General features: G+C 36.9%; 1 long non-coding RNA gene across 1 annotated transcript; it reads right to left on the minus strand.

The window, feature by feature from the left end:
- Window positions 1–20,580: 20,580 nt before the first annotated feature.
- LOC145162500 (uncharacterized) lies at window positions 20,581–22,668 on the minus strand. Its single transcript, XR_013739146.1, has 3 exons — window positions 22,162–22,668; window positions 21,607–22,011; window positions 20,581–21,430 (listed from the first exon to the last, which is right to left on the minus strand). It is a non-coding gene; the product is annotated as an uncharacterized LOC145162500 (long non-coding RNA).
- Window positions 22,669–27,139: the final 4,471 nt, after the last annotated feature.

Raw genomic sequence — 27,139 nt, forward strand, 5'->3', positions numbered from 1 at the left:
GGAGCTTTTAACCCATGGATCCTATGTAAATGAAAGGTCATGGGTATTAGGGTTTACATGGATGTAACCCTAATCCTCCATAATATATAAAGGGGTCCTTGGCTCACAAAATTGGCACAAGTGTGTGAAAATAAGAGTGGGCCGATTTTAGTGTGCATACATATTCTCTCAAGTTCTTCCAAGGTGTTTTGGTGATTTGTGATTCCATTTGAGGCTTCCACAGTATTGGGGCTAAGCTCTTAAAGCTTGAAGACATCAAGCTACATCAAAAGGTATGTCATCTAACTAGAACTTTGTAGTATAGGTGCTTCATAATATGCTAGTTAGGATGAAACCTTGGAATAGTTAATATTTGCATGTATAATAGAGAAAACATAGATCCAAGGTTTATAGGGTTGCATGTACACCATAGGAGTGTTAGAATGCTCAAAACCCAACACTAAGTAAGGACGGAACACCCGGTTCATTAAGTCCATGAACACTGCGGGCGCATTGGTTAATCCGAAAGGCATCACTACAAACTCGTAGTGACCATAACGAGTTCGGAAGGCTATTTTGGGAACATCTTCCTCTAAAACTCGTAACTGGTGATACTCGAATCTAGTTAGGATGAAACCTTGGAATAGTTAATAATATGCTAGTTAGGATGAAACCTTGGAATAGTTAATATTTGCATGTATAATAGAGAAAACATAGATCCAAGGTTTATAGGGTTGCATGTACACCATAGGAGTGTTAGAATGCTCAAAACCCAACACTAAGTAAGGACGGAACACCCGGTTCATTAAGTCCATGAACACTGCGGGCGCATTGGTTAATCCGAAAGGCATCACTACAAACTTGTAGTGACCATAACGAGTTCGGAAGGCTATTTTGGGAACATCTTCCTCTAAAACTCGTAACTGGTGATACCCGAATCTCAGGTAAATCTTGGAAAAGTAGTTTTCCCCTTGCAGTTGGTCGAACAAGTCGTCTATACATGGTAGAGGGTATCGGTTCTTAACGGTCAGTTTGTTTAGTTCTCGGTAGTCGATGCACATACGAAACGATCCGTCTTTCTTCTTTACGAACAAGATCGGTGCTCCCCAGGGTGAGAAGCTTGGTCTAATAAACCCTTTGCTGAGTAGTTCGTTCAGTTGACCAGATAGCTCCTGCATCTCAGCTGGTGCTAGTCGATAAGGCGATTTGGCTACTGGGGTAGCTCCTGGAACTAAGTCGATTCTGAAATCGACTTGACGTTGTGGTGGTAATCCTGGTAGTTCTTCGGGAAAGATGTCGGGAAACTCGTGTACTTCTGGGATGTTCTTTATGTCTTTCGCCTCTTGGCTCAAATCAACTACATGAGCAAGGAATGCAGGACATTCCTTCCGTAAGTACTTCTGGGCTTATATACTTGAGATGATTCTAAGGTTTATGCCTGGTTTGTTGCCATAGATAACTAGGGTTTCGTTATACGGTAGATTAAGACGAACGTCTTTCTCAAAACACATGATATCGGCACGATGAAGACTCAACCAATCCATGCCGATAATGACGTCAAAACTTTTAATTGAGACAGGCATGGGGTTGATTGGAAATTAATGGCTATCTAAAGTTAGGGTACATCCTATGTATATATAGCTAGTGCTCTCAGTCTTTCCGTTAGCCATTTCTACAGTGAACGGTTCTTTTGGTGCTCGTGGTTGTTGTTTAAGTAAGTGTGAAAATTTTTGGTTCATGAAACTCCTCTCCGCTCCACTATCAAATAGTATGCCTGTATAAGAGTTATCGAGGAGAAACGTACCCGTGACCACTATAGGGTCTGCTACCGCTTCCTCATGGCCTATCGACAAAACTCTTCCTACTCCACCAGCATTCCCTGCTTTCGGGCAGTTCTTCTTGTAGTGACCAACCTCACCACATCCGTAGCAAGCCTGGCCTGCTCCAGCACCAGGGACCTGGGTGATTGGCCTTGCCGGAGCCTTACAGAAACGGGTTGTGTGCCCTTTCCTGTTGCAGTTCACGCACTGCATCTCTCGGCAGGGGTCGTTGTGATGGAAGCTGCACTTGTTGCATTTCGGAAAGCTCCCAACGTATTGTTTCGCCGACGCAGTGGCGGCAGGTGCTGTTGCGGCATGAACATCCACGGTCTGTTGCTTCTTGGTAGAGTTCTGCGCCGTGTTGTTCTTCTTCTTGTCCCAAAACTTCCGCTTGTTGTCGGCTGTTTTGGCTGGTTTTGGGACAGCAGGGGTTGTTGTTGGTATGTAGACTCCATGATCAATGAGCCGTTGTGCCAATCGCTTGGCATTGTCGAAGGTAGTGGGGTTTGAAGCTAGCACATTCCCCTGAAATGGAGGCACCAAACCCCAGATGTACCTCTCGATCTTCTTCCCCTCAGTGGGGACCATTCCCGGACATAGAGCCACCAGATCACTGAACCTGGCAGTGTAGGCTACTATGTCGGAGCCCTTCATGGTTAGGCTCCATAGTTCCTGTTCAAGTTTATGAACTTCGCCCCTCGGGCAGTACTCCTCAATCATCAGCTCCTTCAGAGCTTCCCAGTCCATCGCATTATCCACCACGAGAGTAAGTGACTTGACATGGATATTCCACCATGTGAGGGCTCTGTCCGAGAAGGTGCAGGCAACAAATTTTAGTTTGCTTACTTCCGGGCAGGAGCAGATCTCAAAGATCGACTCAGTTTTCTCGAACCATTGCGATAGAGCAATGATTCCTCCAGTTCCGTTAAAGGTTCTGGGTTTGCAGTTGGTGAAGTCTTTATACGAACACTCCCTAGAGAGCCCGTGACCATCACCTTGAGTGGAGTTAACACCCGATCCACCCACGCTAGTACCACTAGTATTGAATTGAGCTAAGGCTGCCGTAACAACCGCAACCACTGCAGCTTGGAGGGCTGCAGGATCGTATTGTGGAGGAGGTGGTGGTGGTTGAGTTGGAGTTATCGGGGTAGTGCGTCTTGTTGATCTATGGGGATGCATCTTTCAACTGAAAGTTTACAAAGATGAAGATGATAGTAAGCATTCAATAGTGAGAATAATGAGAGTGTTCCATGAACTAAATCACCATAGTTCAACAAATAGTTGAGAGGGTGATTGCAATAGAGATATAACAATAGAAGGATGAAAGTATTTGGACAAAGATTTCCCCAGGAGATTAGATGTCTGTTAATATCACTGGTATTTAAAGATGCAATAAGTTCGGAAAAATTGACCTTGGAGTAAGTCTTACATCACACCAGAATTGAGAAAATTTTGACAGTACAAAGACCTAACATATTGAAAGTTCAAGGTCTTTAACATAAGCAGGAAATTAATACTAGAGTCTATACATAGACCTAATTTATATCCAAAAGAGAGAGTATAGTAGGCTCTACTCGCGAGGAGGGTTGTTCTGGTTGGTACTTGATTCAGCCCTGGATTCAGCCAGCTGTTGTTCCGTTTCCCATACACGCCTTTGCAGTGCCACCTGGTTCTGACGAAGATCCCTAGTCTCAGATCGACAGGCATTCAGTTCCACCTGTAGGGCGTCAATGCGAGACCTTTCGAAGTTCTGGTCATCGGTCAGATGACGAAGACGAACTGTGTTGACTCTGGAGTTAGCACGGATCTCCATGACTTGGTCGAAGTTTGCTCTTCCCTGCTCAACATTGTGAGCAACACGACGCACCAAGACAGGAAGTACTCTGTCTGCTGAGCCTCCCTCATTCAGATTGTAGAAGCTTCGGTCTCCATTGTAGGGAGGTGGTTGTCCCTGCTCGTGGCTCCACCTTCCCAAGTTCACCGCCCACAGAGGCGTCGGGCCTTGAAAAGCTGGACGAGGGTTAGGATTCTGAGCAACTTGGGGTTGATTATAGACCTCGGGGTCTGAGCCCGAGTCTTCTTGGAATTCCTCCTTGTTCTCTTCATCAGAACTCTCCTCGGGGTCTTCTGCTGCTGGGACCACCGGGTTTTCATCCTCGGGTTCAGCTTCAAGCTATCCACCAATCCCTTGATCGGGAAAGTACGGGTCGCCAGGGAGATGGAATCCAGCCATGTTATCTAAGGGAGAAAGGGGTGTAAGAAACATATAATAGACGTACTACTATAGATAATTATAAGATGATCCTTACCAGTTACTTCAATATTTGCGTAGTGCATACCAGTCATATGTAACCAAGATAGAATAGACCTTCGAATAAGTGACCCTAACTCTAAGTCCACAACCAAACAAGGAACAGAAAGTAAAGCAAAGATCACAGATTCTCAGTCTATGACACCTTAGTCACATATAACCTTAGCGTATCCACTCAGCAACTATTGACCTACTAGTAAAGACCTTTTAGTTCTCACATAAGTAATTATAGTACCAGAAAATACTCCTATAGTATTTTATGTTTATGTTATGTTCTAAAGTTTTCATTTTAGTAGAGTTGGTAAGTTTTTAGACTTGTTGCGACACCACAACCATTCCTAGGCACATGCTAATCACTTCTCGGGTAGATATAGTTGATCAGGCTATATCCATCCCAGAACTGATTATATGTCCCCAAGCCTACTTGTGCTTTTCAACAACCGTAATACTTTTGTTCTGTTCTAGTATGACACTGATCCTAGTATGAATGCTTGTATGTATACTTTAGTAAAATATTTTATTATTTTAAAAGTATAGACTCTTGGTCAGAGTGTTTTAATCCCGATGTGTTTATAGTTGTATATCTTTTATGGGTTGATATACTCAATTCACTATAAACAAAGCTCTGATACCAATCTGTCACACCCCAAACCAGAACGGCAGAAACGTTTGGGGGCGGAGGACGTCATGTACAATATCATAACAATGCACAATAGTAAAACAAGCAACAACATCATCCATTTCATTAATAATATAGTTTAATACAAGTGTGTTCTGTGTAAAGTTTGAAAGACACCAAAAATATGTAATCAAAATAAAGACGAGTCTTGAACATGCTCCGTCTTCTCAAAACCTGGTCCAGTGTACCTGTCTACTGGTGACCTGGGAATACAAGTTATTTTGAAAGAGTAGATCAGCATTAAAACTGGTGAGTTCATAAGTATTTTTGTGTCAATGGTTTGTATTAGTTTTGATGAATATGTTTGTATATGTAGTAAAAAGGTTTGTATCTTTCCATAAAATCCTACATTTTCTACTTAAATGAAAAGTAGTCTTCTACCAAGACCCGACTGTTTTGTATGTTTGTTTTCTCGTAAAAATGTATGTTCTCCCAAGTTTATGACTATCTTTACTAGAAAATAGTTTGCATTACTCGATGTGAGAATATCACTATATGAATGTAATGGGAAAAATGAAGATGTACAGTAGTATTGTATAAAATAACTACTGAAGTACTAACTACCTTAAAACCAATAAGTTAAATTAAGGTAAAATGTGATGAGGTTATAACCATGCTTGATTGACTAGTATAAAACACGACGATCAAAATACGTCGAAATGGTATGACATTTTTCACCCGTAGACCTGCAGGTCCCACTGTAGCTAGCAACAAGGTGTAGGATGGTCAATCCCGTATAGATCTATACACAAACTCACGCTCTCCCTCCAGGAGACTCTGGTTACAAAACGTGACACAACAAGTATATTGCTATGCCATGAAATAGTGGCTCACATTATTGTTATCTTGTTCTTGTTATAGAATATATGTTCTTTTCTGTTCCTGTTATAGTATGTATGTTCCTTTCTGTTCTAGTTATAGTATGTATGTTCCTTTATGTTCTAGTTATAGTATGTATGAACCGACTCACGTATGAACTGACTCATGTAAGTTTCACTGATCTAGAAGTAGTAAGTAGCAATCCTCTAAACTATACCTATTATAGTTTACGAGTATGATTGTTTGACTGTTACTGATTTGTAGAAAAGGCTCAATTACTAACCATAAGCAACTAAGTTAAGTGTATACCTTAAAAATGGGTTTAATATTCATATATGTATTTAATAAGTATAACTACGATTTAACCGACAGTCGGACTAGTGATCCTACCCCAAGCCCACAGCCAAACAAGGAACATGAGTCAAGGTATCTAGCAATAGTCCTAAGTCTGTTAAAGCATACTTATACGTAAATAAATAGACGAATATGATTTGATATAAAAGAAGTTTTTAAAAGATTTAAAAGAGTTTTAACAAGTTTTGAGTATAAGAAATCCTTTTGGAATGTTGTTTTCACATGTAAATGGTTAACACAATTTCATTGTGTTCTACTTGTATTCCCCCCCCCCCTAAAAGCATTTAAAAGCATGTAAAAATGTATTTGTAGGGGTATGAACTCACCTGTAGTGAGTGATTCGAATGAAAGATCGATATAGGATGCCAAGTATGCCAAGTGAAGTCCCGAGCACAAACGGGTCCTATTTAACATATATTAACATATATAGGCATACAATTAGTGTTTATAACAACTAAAGTGTAAGGGAAACAACCTTAGGACCTAGGAAACACTTTCAATGAAGTGTTAGAATCACAAATGGGGGGAGCCCATGGGGAGAACCCATGGCATTCCAGGTAAAGACCATGGGGGAGCCCATGGCGTACTAGATAAAGACCATGATGGGGGGGGGGGGGGGAGCCCATGGCAACTATATGTATGTACATGATAATCTGTGGTTGAATGTTGTATGGTATTTTGGGAAACTCACTAAGCTTTGTGATTACGATTTTCAGTTTATGTTTCAGGTACTCCGGTTTTCAAATGGAAGGGCTCAGGATGATTGCTAAGGACACACCGCATGTTTTCGCCTTCTGTGAAATACTCTGATTTATTGACGTTTAGCTAAAACTTAGTTACTCAGGTCTTATGGGAACGATATGTATTAACGATTTATTAATCTAAAAACAAAAATTTTATAGCGTGATTTCGGGTCGTTACAAAACGGTTTATGCAATTTAAAGAAATTCAATATTATATTGGTTTGTTTTCTTATAACAGTCGTATCTTTTGCATACGAGCTCCGTTTTGGACGTTCTTTATATTTTCAGACTCTGGTGAACGTGTACTACGAGAATAAATTGTTTGCTTTGCTCACAACTAGGGATGAGCAACGGAAGTGGGTACCTGCTTTCGGAACCGGAACCGCCTCGGAACTGTCGGTTCTGGAACTGGAACTGCATTAGGCGGTTCCGGTTCCGGTTCCTAAAGTCTCGGAACCGCTTAAGGCGGTTCCGGTTCCAATTCTTATTTTTAAGAAACCGATACCCGCTGGATATCCGTCGGTTCCGGTTCCAATACCGGGTACCCGGAACCGGTACCGACGGGTACCTGCCTTTTTCTAAAAAAATTTATATTTAATTATTTATATATTTTTGATTTTTTCTAGGGTTATATATCGTCTAGGGTTATATGACTATAGCGACTCATTCTAAAAAATACGCCGACACACGCTTCTTCTCTGAGTTCTCTCCACTCTTAGATCTGAACTGTTCACTCGTCTCCCTCGTCTCTCTGTCTCTCACATTACCAGTTTGCTCCAAGTAGGTGAACCACGTCGCTTCTTCTTAGTACCACATCGTTTACTAGACTGATAATTTCGTTTATTAGATTTTGAATCTCGTTTATTAGACTGTTAATTTCGATTTTTTTGTTGATTTTTTTTAGTTTGTCGATTCATTAGGTTCTGTTAACATCTATATGAAGTTTAAGCTACAACAGGCAAGAATCAAGCCAATCTAATGGCGAAATCTGTTAATATGAAGTTCTGTTAATTTGTCGATTCTTTTGGCACAACGACATGAAGATTTTAAGCTTTTAAGCTGCAACAGGCAGGAATCAAGGCCATGTCTTATTTGCTTGCAACAATCTACCTTAAAGGTTTAACCCTTTCATCTCATTCAAAAGCAAGGGTTATGATGAAACAGTACCTCCAAACGAATCCCTGACTTGATACCAGACAAAAAAAGGAGAGAGACCTTGCATGCGTTTGATCCCGCTGGATAAGAAAGGTCAACGTCAGACCACGTCGCAATTCGAAACTCCAAAATCGCCAGTGAAACTCTCGTGCTTTCTATTGTATTTGGACATGTATTTACATTAGACCATAGATAAGATTAATAATAGAAGAGGTTAGAGCATTTTAGAGGAAATTTGGTTATGTAATGTCTATACCTTACGTTTGATTTTATAATTAATTGCTACTTGGTCTCAATTTTTTTAACAAACTATGTTTAACTTGAATTTTGGGATCAAATTTTTGTATTTTTAAATTACTGGACATTGTTAAACTTTGAGAACTAAATTTTGTAAACTATATTCACATACTTCATAAGAAATACGTTTCACATATTTTTAGTTATGTATGATCATATATTTCAATTTGTGAACATACTCTTTTTACTCTTATAAGTTTTATTAAAATATTCTTAGTATTGTTGGTATTTGGTTTTATATATTTTAACTTATAATAAGAAATAGTGTATAAACAATTAATGTGATTATAACAAATATTTTTTTAATACTGTTAATATAACGTTTTTGTCGAAACTCAAAAATATTATCAATAAAAAAAGCTAACATCCTCTTCTCCGCCTGAACCGACCTAAGGAGTATTCAAATTGTGTTCATAAACATAAACATGACCCATTAAAATCTAATGCCTAAAAATTTTCAATTATATATTAGACTGTCTCTTTTTTTTTACCCAATTAGGTTAATCAATATATGTCGTATCATGAGAGAAAGGAATGATGCAAGCAGCCAAGTGGGAATGTAGAATCATGAGTGGGAATCATTTTTTTTTTTTTTTTTTTGGGAAAACGAGATAACTCTTTAGTTCATTTATCCTCGTTGGAAATCAGAAATCTGAATTGCTGTTGCTCCAATTAAGGATTGCTAGATCATTCTTGTTTTCTTATGTGTTTATTGCTTAAATCCAGAAAAATCATTCGAAACAAATCCCTTAATCCCTGTAGTTCAGACGGAAATCACTCATTCAATCAAAGCTTTGATTCCTACTTCTTTCTTCACAAGATCACAAAAAAAAAATCGCTCATTTAGTCCGGGGCCGGTCTTGAGAATTAAAATGCCCAGGACGAGGCGCAAAAAAAGGCCCTTACGCCCTAACGTGTGACGAATTAAATTATATAAACTGAAGTTTTTTAAAATATCGATAAGTTTCATAAATCTACTTTTCTCATGTGAAAGTGTGAATCATATGTTATTTAGAGAAGCAAACTTATCTTCAAATCACAGAAGGATAAACCCAACACTACTGAAATCAAAGTCAATTAAAAAAAAAACTGAGATGTAGGCATATAACAAGATAATTTTTCATGCAAAAAGGATATCAAAGGGAAATCAAGGAACTAACCTGCATTCAGTTTTTCCTTTGCATGTTTATCTTTTTTTGTGCATAATCTCATATATTATATACACATTATAATAAACTCTTGCATTTCATAATGATTTATATATAGTAGTAGCAGGTGATCACCTAAATATATAAGAAGTTAATTAGATCAGGGCCTTATATGCAACTGCTTGTAAAAAAGTGAGAATCAATGGTGCTCATATGATTTTAGTACACAAAAATCTAACATTATTGTAGTCACTAAAATCCTAAATCGTATCATATCAATTTGTCCAACAAACTAACCAAATTTCTAATAAATGACATATTTGTCTCTCTTTTCATAACATCAAATGATTATTATCAATGTATCGTGTGTCTGGCATGAAAACTTTTCTTGTTATTTTAAACTATTCATTGGACACCATCTGCTACGAGCCACGTTCTTAACAAAAGCATTTTTTTTATGAAGTGTTATTTAACACTACCCAACACTACCGAAATCAAAGTCAATAAAAAAAAACCTCAGAATCAATTGCACAATCCTTATCAGAAAACTTTAAAAAAAAATAATTTCTAAGAAGCAGAAAGGAAGTAGGGCTTACGAATTTCTTAGAACTGATGTTCAAGCTTGGTTTGATTTGAAGAAATCAGGAGTTTGATAAGCTTTTGTTGATGAATCGAATCGTGTTGAACATTGATGCGTAATTGGGTCAGAGGAGTAATCTCATTGGTGCGTTTGAAACTGGTTTTCTTCTGGGAGTTGTGACTGTTGGTTTGGATTCAGACGTGGTTAAGGGTATAATGGTGATAATCGGGGACTAATGATCGTGGTCTGTTGGAAACATGAGATCTTGCGGCGCAAAATGGTGAAGAAGGAGGCCAAAGGAGGAAGAACGGTTGAAGTGCCTAAGTTAGAAAAAAAAGGCCCCTAAAATTTTTGAGCCCTGTTCCATTGCCCAGCTTGCCCTTGCCCTACACCGGCCATGATTTAGTCGAAAACCCACCGGCCAAGATGGTAAATTCGTTGTAGGTTCATTTCCATATTGTTATGAACAATATATCTATTCCAAATAGTGAAGTTGGGGCCCTTTTTTTTTTACTTTTTCGTTTCTTCCACTTTTATTTATTTTACATTTTGATTCCTCTATTTATTTGATTTTCAATTTATAGCTTTTGATAATTTAAGTCCCTCTATTGCCAGGCCCGACCCAAGGGCAGGGCGAGCTGGGCTCACCCAGGGCAACAATATAGCAAGATGCACCAGATTATGTCCAACTCGTATGGGTAAGGTAAGGGAACGACCGAAAGGGATGTTGAAACGTGAATGAAATGGGCGGAAATTCTCGATTGGTGAAAAAATCATGTCAAAGACGAAGAGACTGTGAGAGCTATGAGGAGTAGGAGAGACTGAGGTATTTGAGTATTTCTAGTTCTATCTTTTATACTCGAAGAGTCAATGACTGATTATTTTCTTCTAAAAAACATGTTGATTTCTAATTCTTCCTTTCATACAGAGAGGCGAGGGTTGAGGTTTTTCTAATTCTTTTCTTCTAAACAACATTAAAAGTCGCATGACTGAAAGTTATTTTGATACTTCTATTTTTCAAGGACCGATGCAATGCCATTTTCCGAAATTCTGATATATGATTTAGTGATATAAATATGTGTTTCTATGTTTTTTTTTTCTGATATAAGCAATTCTGAAATTTTCTGAAGTTCCGAAAATTTGATATAAGCATTTCTATAATCGGTCCAATATTTTGGTTGTTGGTCCTTGTTTTTTTGTCATTGTTGTTTTAATCTTGTGTTTATATATGATATGAATGGCTTTAAACACAAGTTCATAATAATAAATTATAGGTTAGGGTTGTTTTTTTAAATTTATGTATATATACGAATTAGGATTTGTCATCTTTTAGATCACTTTTCTAACAAAAGTATGCGTATTAATCTTCATTGCTTGTGTATACTCATGAAAATGAGCTATTTATTTACGGATTCAACCAAATCTTGAAAGTCAAAGCTCAAATCTCACTTTTATGTGTTCATCTCAATTTTCACTGCTTGTGCAAAAATGTATGATTTGTGTAGTTGTTAGAGTATTTTTATAGATACGAAATAAATAGACAAAAGGAACAACATTTGTTATTTTTGTCCTCTCTCTTGATTCTGGATGTTGAGGCTACAATAGCAATTTGCCAATGTGGATTTGATGATGAAGCAAATCTCTTGTTAAGCTTGCATGTTGTACTTGAGCTTATGGAAGAACTGGGCTAGATTTCAAGAATTCATACCTTAAGATTTACCCAGTGCAATTTTGACAAAGCTTTTTTGTTCTTGCCATTTGTAAAATTACATAACTGTCCTATTTTGTAGACTGATCTTGTTAGATAAAAGGAATTTGCCTATACTTTGAGCACTAAAAGAATATGATTCAATTTTGTTTAATAAATTTACATTTTTTAGTTTAGTGCAAATCTAAAGGAATATAAGGGCAGTTTTAAGTGTCTTCGCCCAGGGCATGAAATATCTATGGACCGCCCTGCATGCATGGATGATTTTTAACCTTAAAGATGGCAACTTTACGAACTTATAACCTCAGAAATGCTAAGAGTACCAACTCAAAGCTCCTGGAGTGGTGTCCAACCATTAGATCTCACCAATGAGGTCAAAAAGGGGACCAAAACTCACATAATCCTAGATCTCAACTTCTAATAAGCAATGTTAGAACTTTTTACCTTTAATGAGCTAGAAATGGAGCAAAGAGTCGAGATCCACAAGCCTTCTCTTGATCTACCACCTTGCACAAAGCTTTCACTCTTGAATATTCACCAAAACCCACCAAAGATGCACATAAAGAGCTCACAACACTCTTGGATGAGGCTAGGGTACGAGACTAGGGTTTTAGGACAACGGAGGATGAAAGAGAGGCCAACACAGGGATTTAAGGTGTTTAAATAGTGATCCAACCCTAAAATTTAGGGTTTTGGGATCCAACTCATTACGCTGGGCATACAGCTCCAAACACCCGTGTCCACTTTTCCAACTTACGCTGGCGTACCCCCAGCATACGTTGGGCGTACTCACCCAGGCATGCGTGATCCTTCCTCGCATGCATGAGACCGATTTGTCAACTATTTCCATTTGGGGCTAATTTTGCCAATATCTTCAAAATGGCATAACTTCCTTATCTTAGGTCCGTTTCCAACGAACCTTATATCCACGGAAAGGTGGGGAGAAGCCCTACGCTTCTAGCAACACAACCAAGCCTTAAAACATCCCGAACAAAACCCGAAATCCATAAAAGACCAAAATATCAAATTATGGTTATACCCTTGACCTCTGAAGACACAATCGAACACTTGGATCACGTAGACCATAAAACCCACACCCGAGAAGAGCCAAATTATTCCTTTCCCAAGGCCCTAAGCCTCATGACCACAAAAGATTGTGTGACAACCCAAAAATTTTATTCTAATAAAAGTCAACTTTGATCAATCAAAAGTCAAACTTATTTCCATTATTATCTTAATATAGCTAGGGAATTAAATTTATAGGTATAAAAACCTAGTATCATGAGGTCTTGTATGTTTAAGAAGTGAAACAAGTTGAACCAAGAACCCATGCGTGGCCAAAAAACTTCGGACCGTATACGTTGGGCGTACTCACCCAGGCACGCGTGATCCTTCCTCGCATGCATGGGACCGATTTGTCAACTATTTCCATTTGGGGCCAATTTTGCCAATATCTTCAAAATGCCATAACTTCCTTATCTTAGGTCTGTTTCCAACGAACCTTATATCCACGGAAAGGTGGGGAGAAGCCCTACGCTTCTAGCAACACAACCAAGCCTTAAAACCTCCCGAACAAAACCCGAAATCCATAAAAGACCAAAATATCAAATTACGGTTATACCCTTGACCTCCGAAGACACAATCGAACACTTGGATCACGTAGACCATAAAATCCACACCCGAGAAGAGCCAAATTATTCCTTTCCCAAGGCCCTAAGCCTCATGACCACAAAAGATTGTGTGACAACCCAAAAAATTTATTCTAATAAAAGTCAACTTTGATCAATCAAAAGTCAAACTTATTTCCATTATTATCTTAATATAGCTAGGGAATTAAATTTATAGGTATAAAAACCTAGTATCATGAGGTCTTGTATGTTTAAGAAGTGAAATAAGTTGAACCAAGAACCCATGCGTGGCCAAAAACTTCAGACCGTAAACCCTCCTTCATGCGAGGTTCACGACCGCAATCATGGGCCGCAAACCCTCGGACCGTGATCAACCTTCGGGCCGCATACGAGGTTCACAGCCGTGAACCTCCGGTCCTCCGGTCTTATACCTTCGGTGCGGTTTTCAACTAATGTGTCCCATCAAATTTGGACCCTATTTAAGGGCTGAACCTTGAACTTCACCTCACTTTTTCATCTCCAGTCGTGAACCCCTCCTTCTCTCTCTCTAGATCTTCAACAACACCATTCTCTCTCAACTAGCATCCACTTTCCTTTGAATCTTCTTAGGATATTGTTAGGATCTTCAAGTGTTCATCATTCATCAAGCTTGTTGGGCCGTAAACTCAAGAACACAAGCTGTTCTTGGGCCGTGAACACCCAATTGGGTCGTAAACACAAGAACACCAAGTGTTCTTGGGCCGTGAACACCCAACTGGCCGTGAACCCTCTTGCAGTCTTTAAACTTTGCTGCTAACACCCTTATTTGTAAGTTAAACTTGCGAATTAGTTCGTTTTCCTAGCATTCTTATGAGTACATTCATTAATAGTATACCTATATATTTTATGAATTGTGTTAGGACTCGTTTTGTTAGCAAGACTTCACTTGTGGAGCTAACATCCTATAACCAAATCTTCAATCGAATCCCCAATATAAGGTGAGTTCATACCCCTATAACCTACATTTTTAAATGGTTTTAAATACTTTTAAGGGGGGGGGGGGAATACAAGTTGAACACGATTAAATTGTGTTAATATTTACCTGTGATATCAATCACACAAAAAGTTTTCTCATGCTTTTAAATATTGTGTTTAAAATAAAAGATTACCAAATACTTCTAAAATGACTTAAAGTCACGTAAACCTTGTTTTTAAATAATGTTAGACTCTTTTAAAATGTTTTTTTAACTCTTTAAACTTATATTTATTAAAACCATATTTATATATGTATATAAATAAGGCTTAAAGGACTTGGGACTAATGATTTTCCTTATTTCCTTTTCCTTGTTTGGATGTGGACTTGAGGTGGGACTATTTGTCCGAAGGTCGTTTTCTTCTTAATTATGTATTGTGTGTGTGTGTGTGTATATATATATATATATATGTATATATATGAATGTAAAAGGATACTTCAGTCGGTATCATTACCTTTGTATCACGCTGAGCAAAGGGGTACATTCATGAGAGATCATGCTAATCAGATAGAACATATGAATTATAATAGGTATAATTTATGAAACAAACGAGAAATCTATTTTACTAGATAAGTATTCAGGGTTTAAACTACTTTGTTAAGAAAAGGATAAAATTCAATCTTTGCTTAAACTAGACAACCCAAAATGTGAGACACTACTTCACGGCATAGCAATAATCCTTCTTATGTCGCGTTTTGTAACCAGAGTCTCCTGGGAGGAGAGCGGGCATTGTGTGTATAGATCTATATGGGACTGAAAATACCACATCCCAACGGTTAGCTACAGTCCGGCAGGCAAGCCAAGGGGTGACAAATGCCACATCAGTTTCGACGCCAGATGGTCGTCGTGTTTACCACTAGTCAATCAGCATGGTTACAACCATATCACATTTTAACCCTAATTAATCAGTTTAATAATAGGGTAGTTATTACACGAGTAGTTTATTTTTAAAAAATACTACTGTATTAATCATTTTTCACAAACAAAACAAAACGGTTTTAAGGGATTAAAACTACTTTACACAAACAAAACAGAACGATTTTATGGGATTAAAACTACTTTACACAAACAAAACAGAACAGTTTTATGGGATTAAAACTATTTTTCACAAACAAAACGGAAAACATTATTATTATAATTTTATGGAGCGTTAAAATTTTGTTAAACTATATTATAAGTACAATAATACTTAAACATAACGGTTTTATGGGATTTAAAACTACTTTTTAGTTGTAAACCAGAAAGTATAGGACTTTCTGGAGCGTATTCAATCATTTTCTTAAAACTAAAACAACCATAACTAATACTTATGAACTCACCAACTTAAATGTTGATACTCTCTTTCAAAATAACTTGTATTCTCAGGGAATCTAGTAGACTGGTACACTCCCAGAGCTTTTGAGAAGACAGCCTAGTGCCGTGCTGCGTCTTTTGTCTTTTACTTTATCTACTTTTGATGTTAAATGTTCAATGTTTGAACACCTATGTAAAAACTTATACCTTATTAATGCAATGGTTGTTGTACTTTGATTTCTATAATGCATGTGTTGTGATACTTGACATGAAGTCACCCACCCCCGGACGTTTCCGCCGTTCTGGTTTGGGGGTGTGACAGATTGGGCCGCAGCCCCGAATAAAGAAGCAAATCTGAAACCGAGTGTTACACGTTTCGATCCGTTAAGGCACTTACACACCTCAAATGGATATTCCGAGAACGTTGGACTCAGACAATGGTCTATTATTTGATTCCATACTCGAAATATTTTTAGTAAAATATTTGTAAAAGTCGAAAAATCGAACGTTTCGGATGAATCAAACACGAATCTTTAAACGCGATTTCCTGGAGTTCTGCAACTCAAAAAATTAATCTATTCTAGCTTCTGGAATTAGTTCACTCGGCTCTACCATTCCCCACTTTCGAAAAAAATACTAGACGTCGAGATCTTGGCATTCAAATCTAGAACAGTTCTAGGAACTTTTTGACGTTGATGACATCACCCACGTTTTTCACCTTGCATGTATGAAGAAAATCATCCATACTCTCTTTATTTCTTCTTTCCCGCGTCCATGACCCCCCCTCACACCACCTTATCCTTTCACTCCCAAGGTATAAGTATGGTGATTTAGTGTGTTTGACTATCCAAAGAGTCATGGGAATTGCATGGTAATGTGAGGCTTGCTTAGGCTATAAATAGAGACCATGAACTCCTCATTTGATCACCAATTTCATCAGCCACAAACCCTCACTTACCTCTCCCTTACTCTTTTCTTTTTGCCGGAAAAACCACCTCCAGTGGTGGGTTGAATCACCGACTGCCAAGCCACCGAGAACCAGCGCCACCCCACCTCTTTTGTCGTTGTTTCCGTCGACCAGGAGCAGCCCTAAACACCCCCTGATCACCGCCGTTCATTGTTGTTGTCCTCCCTCCCGTCGAACTTGTTGCACAGAAAAGAAAAGAAGCAGCGAAGCTGCCGGAGTAGCTGCATTGTCATGCTGGCACCTTGCTGTTGTCGCAAATCCGGCCACCATCACTTCCCTCATGTTCCATTTAGTCTCTTGTAGTGTTTTCCAAGTCCAAGTATAGGATTTTATTGCAATTTCATGGGTTATATCAAGTCCAAACTCGGGTTTAGGTTCATTGTTATTTCGTGCTTTCTCGAGGTGTTTCTCAAAAACAATCACATCACCGAGTCTAGACCAAAAATCACGCATCAAGGTGAGTGTTTACGGCCCCTCTTTTTACGCTTTTATACACTTTGGGGGAAAATACATGTGAAATATCATATTTTGCTTATGAAAAACACTTACCAACTTATATCTAGTTTATAAAAAGGTTATTTTGTCAAATAACATATTACTTACAGATAAACAAGTTTTAAACTTGATATATGAATATGTTATGTTGTTTAAAATGAAATAACTAGTCAAAAAGAACATACGCTATTTACTATAAAAAATGTTATGATTTTATGTGATAATTTCATGTCATAAATCGAATGTTATAAAAATTTATCAGCTTTGTAGTATTCAACTTATACCATACATGTGGGTGTGTGTGTGTGTGTGTATATATATATATATATATATATATATATATATATATATATATATATATATATATATATATATATATATATATATATATATATATATATATACTAGTCGTTTACCCGCGCCAAGCGACGGGTGCGAATAGTTTTTTCATAAATTAGTTTGCAGAGACGATTAGCTCTTTTGTGCAATTAGTTTTGTGTTTTACTTTGTTTACAATGTAGAGATCTTCAAAATGTGTAGAACGAACTAATATATGATAAAAATAGATGAATTTAGTATCGCTACCTTCACTCATTGTTCTATAGTTCATTGTTCTATAGTTCATTGTCCATAATACTCAAGATGGAAGACCTTGTATACCTAATAGGTGGTGACTTATATTTACAAAAAGAATCTAATATATATATATATATATATATATATATATATATATATATATATATATAAAATTTTCTTTATTTTAGTAAATATAGTTTATTAATAAAATGTAAATAGATAAATAATAAAAAAGTTATAAAAATCTAGGTGTAAATGACAATTGTAAATATGATAGTAATAGTTTTTTCAAGTTTTGTTATTATAAAAAAAATATTTAGGATTTAATAGATAAAAAATCGAAGATACGTTTTTTAAATTTTATAGTAATAATTGTTTCGAATACATTTTTTTAAATTTAATATTTACAAATCTTGACGTTAACGTCAACAGAGCTAGGTTCAAATGTGGATTAAAAAATATTGTGTGGATGTAGGGATTAATATGAGCCAAATATTATTTAATTTTAATAAATAATTAATTAAATCATCCACCCTTTAATTTAGGCAAATTACTTTATTTAAAGCCCTATTGCCTCTTCCATCATCAACACCCACAAAATCATATCCCTCCCGCTTCTACACTTCTACCCATCTCAATCTCTTACCGGCGATCAATCCTAACCCACCCACGTTCGAAGATGACAAGATCGTTGGATGGAACGACTTCAAAATCGAAATCAGAATCGGGAACCAACCTCCAGGGCTCGTTCAATCGATGTGCGTTCAATGTATAGTTACAATAAAATCTGATTAACCATGTGCAATCATTCATATCAGCTTCATTATCTTCACACACTATCGATGCCCTTAATACAGAGAGAAGGAACGAATTTTCTTCCACCTGCTCGAATTTTCATCGCCAAAACCCTACGGTATGACGTCCCTCGTTGTCTCTCTCATTTCTCACAAATACACGTTCTCATCGATTCCAATACGCAATGATTCCCTACATTGATTTTTTATATCAATATCAAGTTTTGATAACGATGGAGGCAAGTAATTCGAGGAAGCGAAGTCGCAATTGTTAAAGGAGGTTTACATTTGAATTTTCTTTTTTGTCTTGTATATTCATTTCTCTATAACAAATTTATTTTCATAAAATATATATTTGAATTTTTTTATGCACCAGGGGGAGACCGATCCTCCTTGTTCTCTCTTTATTAGGGTTTTCTGAGCCTATATTCCCATGTGTTAGTTGCATTCAAGGGCTTTGTTATGGAAGTTGTTCTAAGACTATATGTAAGTGTTTGATTTTCCCTAATTTTATTCACCATTTTGATACTTTATTCTTGATTTTCTGAGATCAATCATATCAAAAAATATATGTTGTTTGCTGCTATGTTGTTAAGAGTCAATTTGGATTTAATACCTTTTTTGGTGATTGGCAGTTATATTCATATATTTAATTGTGTAATATATTATGAATTGTGTAATACCTTTTGTTGGTGTTGATGTCTATCTAACATGTGATTCTGTATAGTGTATGGTGTAAGATACGTTTTTGTTCAATATTCTGCCCGATTTTTGGAAGAGTATACTCTAAACTTCTTAACGTTTGTGTTTAATATTCTTACAAACTTTTTTCAAGACCCTGAGGGTATTATGGCAGAAAGTAATTCTGACAGCATTTCATTCTCATTTATAATACCTTTTACATGAATTTCAAGAATCATTCTTAGAAGATTGGTATCCTCATTTGTATAATCTTATTTCCATGCTTATTTTTATTTTTTAATACATGTCTTTGTTTACTCGTTAGTTGAAGATCTAAAGTCAAAGGAAATAAATTCCCTTCTAGGAAGAATGAGAATGAAGATTCTTTCATGAATGACATTGTAGTCTTATAGAATCAAGATTTTTTCAAGAATGACTTACTATAAAGGTTGTATTCTTATAAAACGTGGCAAAAATTCAAAATTTGATATTGTATTTTTATAAAATGTGACAATAAAAATTGTTTTTTGTTTATTTTTTGACTTTAGATTATTCAATAATATTAATAATAGATGATTATTCTTTAAGAATGTTGTTATTCTTTAACTCATGGTTCAAAAATTTTGTTATTCTAAAAAAATTCATTCAATCAGAATATGTATTCTGTCAGAATTTGTATTCAATCATAATATGTATTCTATTAGAATATGTATTTTAAACTTTTGGTCCACATTCATCCCTACATCCACACAATATTTACAATCCACATTATAACCTAGCCCAACGTCAACATATCATTAGAGATATATTCACACGCATCGTTCATAATATTTTGTTAATAAATAAACTCAATAACATTATATTATTCTATGTTTCTTGAAGAGGAATTTTAGGTAAATGACATAATCTATTACCTATAGTATATATATTCCATATCAGGGACATGCAACTTATGCTTAAATAGCAAAACACCTGTAGAATAAAGACAACTTGCAGAAATTAAAAAAACCATGTCAAACTCTTCTACAATCTTCAAATGCATAAATATTTCTACAAAAGGGTAAACTTTGTCATTGCCTTGATTTTATATTGCTTCAGTTTTAAGATAAGCTATCGAGAGCTTCAGAAGCAACAACTTAGTTCAAAAAATGAACAAACTCCATCACAGATTCATAAATTGGGGAAATCTAGTTTACTGAAAAGAAACAAAGAGATTTAGATTTTTCTTTTTTACCAAAAAAAATATTCAATATAAACGGTTTTTTTCTAAGAACATGGAGGATTTTATGACCTTAATTCATGCATCACCAACATCCGTAAAAATATTGACTTCATGAACAAACCCCACCTACATCAGTTACATTATCAATAATTTAATCAATCTGATAAAGCAACAATATCAGTTGGGGTAGCCTAGCAAATATTGGAAAATATTGAGATAAAACATTTTCAAAGTACATTGTCATTTTAGCTTAATTTAAGAATATCAAAATACACCTTTATGTACATAAGTCACATACGATTTAAAATCAAAATCTATTCTCACACCCTTACACACGTTTAAGGTAAGCATCATCTTTACATCTAAATCAAGTAAAGCATTAAACCCTTACATTTTTCTACTTTACCCTCCAAATATTTGATAACTTCCCAATAAATTTCACACTATCATACGAACAATATCCAATGGGAAGAGATACACCTTGGCATATTTCTTCTCTTTATGATCCTGCCTCTCCATCCTAATTTATAAGAAAAAAAACTAAAAAGTCCAATGATGAAAGTGTGTGTGTCTGGAAAAACAGAAAGTATGTTTCTATTTGTTGCATTTAGTCACTAATTGGGGCTAAATGCAAGATAAGATAAACTTGACAAAAGAAGTATCATAAGCTCTTATTAAGTGTGGAAATGACTATCCCTGTGGTTGTCCGTTCGCACCCCATTTGGCAACTAAAGATTATTTATGGCTTGAGATCAGCTCTTGAAATTCTATCAACATATAAAGATGATGACACAAATCATACATAAAGTATAATCTAGGTTATATATATACATATTCATTTTCATTTTCTTAACTGAAAATAACACCCAACAACATATCAAAATCATGTTCCTTGGGTGATTTTTCATCTGTTGCTGGAACTCCATGATGACCTCTTTCCCTTGATTTCCTTCAATCGACACAAAAGAAAACTCAAGATTACCAATTCAAAATTTTGAAAATCCACATAAAGTTTAAGAAGACATCTATAACAAACTTTCAATGCAGGCATATTAAACCTAAAAAGTGCCTAAGTCATGAAAAGTCAACATACCATTTATAACTAAAGAACCATTACCTCCTGCTTTTGACCAATTCTGTGAGTTCAAGGTTGTGCTTGTAGATCAACCTAGCGACAGGGATAGACATAAAATCATTTAGCATAGCGAAAAATTCAATTTACTACATAATAAGAACTATTTTTTTACTACATAATAAAGTCTATTTTAACAAAATATGCATTTATAAGTACCAGGTAAAAAAGAAGCAACCAAAAATCTAGACTGGTCGTAAAAGAATACTAACCTTAAAAATCGAGACCTTACAACAACAAACTAATTGTCAAAATCCCTTTCTCTCTTTGTTCCTACTGCTCGTTCCTCATCCACTTGTAAGAGAAAATTATGTTAATAAGCTTTACCTCATAGTTATTGGCTATAAAATTCGGAGCCCCATCTTGTTGTGTTTAATAATTGCATCAAATGGTAAAGTACTTCGACATCTTAACACACAATAGAAGTCATACATAGAAGTAGGATAAACTAATTTCAACATTTATTCTTTTTCCAAAAAAGGTCAACCTGGCCAAAATCAAATAAAAAGTAGGAAAACAAAGATGAAATATGAAACGATTATAGTCGTAGGCATGCCTTTTAAAGTTACATCCATTAGTTTGATATCCAATCAAGTATATTGCACATAAATTGAAGCCTGAAAATGGAGAAGAATACATAAATAAGAAAGCATAAGTAGAATATCACAACCAATTGTAATGACCGATTTGAAGGTGATGAAAATGGTGGTAGCGGGAGCGTTCAATCTAGGTTTTATGGATGTAGAGAAAAGGTACAGGTTACCTACTCGATTTTCTGATTTGTTGAGTTCGGAAGGAGAAGCGGACGGTCAAACCTCCACAATAGCAGTGATGAAGGGTGGCCTCCGATGCAGGTAAGCGATGTTGTGATGGTGGTGACCGGTGATTGGGGGTGGCAGTGGAAAATGGGTTTTTGGTTAGGCTTCTACTTTTTAGGGAGAGAAGGAGGATGAGAGAGAGTGAATGATGGTGGGTTGTGTGCATATTAGGGTTTCGAATAAAGACGACAGGGGTAAGCAACCAACGGGTTTTTGAAGGCTAAACAAAATCAAGACTGATGGTGGGTTTTTTATGGTGGTGGTGGTAGTGGTGGTGGTGGTTGCGGTGAAGCAATGGCAAAGGTAGTAGATTACCAGTGGAGAAGGAGGTGTTTGGTGTGAATTTTGCCGGTTAGGGAAGATAGAAGGAGGAGAGAGGTGGTGGTTTCCTTTACCTGATGATAGATATTGTTTTGATGGTTGGAACTATGGATGATATTGTTTTGATGGTTGGAACGATGGTTGATGGTGGTGATTAAATACATAAATCATCTACAAATCTGTAGGTAACAAATCCCCGTTCTTCCATCCATATTTATTGCTTTTTTATTTGAACGAGTCTTGCTAAAATTAGGGATATATCGGATCCAATATTATTTTTCTTGACTTTTTCATATGTTGACCCAATTAAGATTTATCATTTTGTAATGCATAAAATGAGTGTACATAATGCAGGAAGGGCTTGTACCTCTTAATTTTCACCTTTGACCAAATATGTATATTAAGGTATAATATATATATATATATATATATATATATATATATATATATATAAAGTTATAAATATTATAACTTGAAATTTATTCATGTACTTGTGAGATTTACCACCTATTTAAGGGAGTATCATGCACTTTTACATATATACTTATCAAACATACTCGGCTTCTATAGTGAAACTTTAACTGTGTACATTAGTTAATGGGTTTTATAGTGAGACGTTATTCATAACCTAAGTATAAACACTTAGCATACCCACACGACTATAACCATTAATCCTCGGAGCGAGATACGTATGTATAGATCTATACGGGTTGACACCCCCATCTGCGGTTGCTAGCTACAACCTCGACAGATCAATCGAAGCGGGTGATAATTATCTTTAGTCGATTCCACAACGTCCAATGAAGCGTTGTAAGGGGTACATCTAGTCACATAGCTCGGTTATAGGACTCACTATAAACATTAACTGGATCTCTCTATCTCTCTCCCTCTCCCCTCTCTCTCTCTCTCTCTCTCTATATATATATATATATATATATATATATATATATATATATATATATATATATATATATAACATTTTAAGCATGGTTTTACATATAAAAGCAATACTCTTTGGCAATTATAAAAGTATCATTACTGCACTAGCAAAAAACCTTGTATTCAAACTTCAAGATGGAATACAACTATTGTTTTGATATTGTTGTGCTTGTGCTATATATCCAATTGCATGTGATCCATGAACAAAGTCGCACAGTCTGGCATGTTTATTATTATCTGTAAAGCAGTTCATGTGTATTATTATTATCTGTAAGAACCTTGTATTCAAACTTCAAGATGGAATACAACTACTGTTTTGCTATTGTTGTACTTGTACTATATATCCAAATGCATGTGATCAATGAAAAAAGTCGCACAATCTGGCATGTTTAGCAGCCTTGGCCGGGGGTGTAACAATGGGGATTATTCAACATTCAGAAAGGGAGTGGACTTGTAACGCCCTGTTTCAGATCGTTTCCTATTCAGTGTGGTGATCAAGGATTGGGTATTAGCAGGCTTATGATCCTTGAAGAAGATAGTTTTGGGCTCATTTGGAGGTGGATGATGTATATTGGATGATCCGGGTATTCGGTTTGTGTTTGGAGTTAAAGGGTATTTCGGTAATTTGTCAGCTCGGGCTTCTATGGAAAATGGATGTTTGTTCGGGTTATGGTAAGGAAATTATAAGTTGATAGAAGCGTAGAGCTTCTCTTTACCTTTCTGTGGATATAAGGATCGTCGGAAACGGACTTATAACGAAAAAGTTATGTCCTTCGGAAATTTGGTGGTTTTAGGGTGTAGTTGGGTACGCGGGGCGTACACAAAGGGTATGCAGGGTGTACTAGTGAAAAGGGCAGTACACGGGGCGTACCTCGGCGTACGTTGGGCGTACTGATTAGGATGGTCGCGGGTGCTCTACGGAGTACGCTGGGCGTACTCCAGTCAGATCAGAACCCTATTTTAGGGTCTTGGACCCTATTTAAGCTCCTTATCTCATAACCTAACCCTAATATCTTCAGCCTCCATCCCTCTAAACCCTATAAATCGACCCTTATCCCCCATTTGAGTGATTCTTGAGCTTTAAAATGGTTTATGTGTGTTTTTGGTGCTTGAGGAGGAAGAAGGAACTTCTTGAAGAGTCATTGCTTGGCTTGAAGCTTTTGGGTCCAGGCTTTGTTCACTTGGATCTAACTTCTGGAGGTATAAAGTCTCAAACTTGACAACTCTTTCTTGTAGATCTATCTAGGTGGCACTTTGTTATGATTTTGGTCCCTTTGAGGTGGTTCTTCTGAGTAGAAGTTACTCCAGAACCTTTAAGCTTCATATTTGGCTTTTGTTGGGGTTATGAAGTCATAAAGTTTGGATATTGATAGGTATTAACCTTCCATGCATGATTTGGTAGTCATTTGATGAAGTTTGGGACTTGGGGTTTTGATTTGAGTCCCATTGAGTTATGCTAAGTCATAAAGTTGGAAACTTTATGACTTAAGAAGTCCCTTTGAATCAGATCTGGAAGTTTGGACTAAGGTCTTAAGGTATTAAGAGATTTTTAAGACATTTTGGAGTGATTTTGACCTTTTGGAGTTCATCTTTGGTGATTGGGCTTCATTAAGCCATGCAAAGGCTTAAAGCATTCGACTTTATGGATCAAGTCACTTATATTTAGCTATTCTAAGGTTTTAGACGTATTGGCTTAATGGATTAAGAGCTAGAGTTGAGAGTTGGTCAAACAGGAGGAGTACGCGGGGCGTACAGGCTCTTAAGCCCGTATGCTTAGCGTACAAGCTGAGTACGCCCAGCGTACAAGATGAGTACGCCCCGCGTACTCAGCAGAGTAGGATTTCGGTTTTTGGGCTTCGTGTTGGGCTTGGTTGTTTGAGTTCTCAATGGGCCAACTGAGCATTAGTGTTTTGGACTAGGAAATTAGTTGGGCCTTAGGGTAAGGCCCATGTAAGGGGTTTGGGCCTAATTTGGAAAATTGGGCCTAGGTTGATTATTTGGCTTTTGGGCCTTAAGAGTGTGAGTTTGGGCCTTAGTCTTGGACCAAGCTAGGTTAGGGGTAAAATGGTCTTTTTACCCCAAGTATGGATTTATGGACTATGGATTGGAACCCAATTGTTAATTGGGTGTTGTTTTGACATTGACAGTTCGGGGATCCGTCAACCAGCAGCCAGGGATCGTCTGTGTGATTCGGCAGTGCGAGGTGAGTCTCCTCACTGGGTTTAGTGGGTCGAAGGCACCAATGTCGGCCCATGGTTTATATGTTAGGATGATAGACGTCTGTTCGACTCTTGCACGTGTATATGATGGTATGCTTACCGCGCAAGGCCCGACGCCAGGCGGGGCCTGAGGAGTATGGTGTATGCTGATTATGAGTATCTGTGTTATGCTTACCGGGCGAGGCCCGATACCGAGCGGGGCTCGATGATCGTATGGTATGTTGTATTCTTTGTGATTATTGCATGTCGTAGTCATGTTATATGTTTGTATGATTATAGGTTTATATGATTACATGTGTATCGGCGGGGCCTAATGTCAGACGAGCCCTGGTAATTGACAGATCTGTAATCCGAGCAGGGCTTGAGGTCGGGCGGGGACCGAGGCCGAGTGGGCTCGAGACCGGGCGAGGCCCGTAGGAGGGTGGGGGCCCAGTATGTGATTTACATATGTGTGATATGTGGTATCTTGGGGAACTCACTAAGCTTTGTGCTTATGGTGTTCAATTTATGTTTCAGGTACCTCAGTTTCAAATGCAAGAGCTAGGGATGGTTGCAGGGCACACACCTCATGTTTCCGCATTCTATGATTTACTCTGATTCGGTGATGTTTTGCTAAATCTTGATTACCATGGTTTTATGGAAATGATATGTATTAACGATTTATTTATTTAAAAACGAAAATTTTATGTTATTATTTTTGGGACGCTACAGGACTAGGGTCAGGAGTAGAAAGTCAGCATCCTCCAATAGGGTTCACCAGATTTTTGCATGTTTCTTCTGAAAAATTAAATAAGGTATCACATTCATTCTATGTCTCGAATTTTCCGGATTCCACTGTTCCAAAGGATATTTGGAAGGTGTGTGTACAGAAATTGGCCATGTCGTGGATGTGTTTATTAGTCCTAAGTTATCGAGATTGGGGAAACGATTTAATTTTGTTCGTTTCATTGATGTGCGAGATATCAATAGGATTGTTTTCAAACTTAATGATGTTTGGTTTGGCTATTATAAGATGTTTGCTACAATTTTGAGATTCCTCGGGAATGGTGATCGTGTGATTTGGGATCCTAATTCTCACATCAAATCCAAGATTGTCAACAACAAGACTTCTTTTTCCTATGCAAGTGTTGTTAAGGGATCTTTGCATGAGGATGTGAATATAGAGATACACTGTTTGGAAAATCCACTTTAAATACCTCACATGTATAGCCTAGACATCACTCTCATAAGTAGATCGATCAATATAACGATTGGTATTACTGATAAATCTTATTTATAAGTTCATAATAACGTTTACGAACAAAAATATAAGTTATACTAAAATTACGGTAAACATAACTCAACTTGCAAGTTGATTAACGAAAAACTGGACATTATGCAAGCACAACTTCGAAACCGAAAACTCTATTTTTCCAAGATCTCTGACACTTCGTAGCATAACTAGTAAC

The sequence above is a fragment of the Lactuca virosa genome, chromosome 3 (assembly GCF_052849685.1).
Source record: "Lactuca virosa cultivar CGN04683 chromosome 3, Lactuca_virosa_CGN04683_v6, whole genome shotgun sequence".
NCBI classification, from domain to species: Eukaryota; Viridiplantae; Streptophyta; class Magnoliopsida; order Asterales; family Asteraceae; genus Lactuca; species Lactuca virosa.